Raw genomic sequence first — 806 nt, forward strand, 5'->3', positions numbered from 1 at the left:
CTTTTTTTTTTCCTTTTTTTTTTATTTTCCTTCCCCACATCTTGATGATCTGTTGGGGACCCTCTTGGAATTAGGTCCACAATTTTTCTCAACTGTTGTTTTCCTGTTTTTCTCCAACTTCCCTTGGAAATTTGGTCCTCTTGGGATCTAGACCCATTCAACATTTGGTCTTGCGACCAACTTCTTTTCGCTTTATCGCCTTTTCTTTGGCCTGTCCTATTCGCATTTTGCTTTGCATCATTTTGGCAACTGGTAGTAAGCTCTGAAAATCCTTTTCAAAAACAAATTGCTGGGAAGGTAAAGTCTTTAAACCAAAAAATAAAAAAGTGATGATTTCAAAAAATAGAAAAACAAAAGAAATCTTCGTGAACAAATGCTGGGGAAAAGTAAAGAAAAGAACTTATCTGAATGATATAACCGATCCCAACGATCATGTCGCGCATTACGGATTAATCAACCCAGTCTATTTGTATCAATCAACCTTTCGGACGGCCTCATGTTGCTGGGGATAAACAGGTACTCAACTCTTTGCCAAATGCGGATTCTTTCCGCCAATCTTGTCTTCTCACCTCATAGTGCCCTTCGAGGGGTTTTCGCTAATAAGACTTTCTCATTTTATTTTTCTCATCTTTCGTCGCCTTATGGTGCCTGTGAAGGTTTTCACCGATAAGACTCTCTCATTTTATTTTTTCTCATCTTTCGTCGCCTTATGGTGCCTGTGAAGGTTTTCACCGATAAGGCTCTCTCATTTTATTTCTCTCATCTTTCGTCGCCTTATGGTGCCTGTGAAGGTTTTCACCGATAAG

Source organism: Nicotiana tabacum, chromosome 3 (assembly GCF_000715075.1).
Source record: "Nicotiana tabacum cultivar K326 chromosome 3, ASM71507v2, whole genome shotgun sequence".
Classification (NCBI taxonomy): Eukaryota; Viridiplantae; Streptophyta; class Magnoliopsida; order Solanales; family Solanaceae; genus Nicotiana; species Nicotiana tabacum.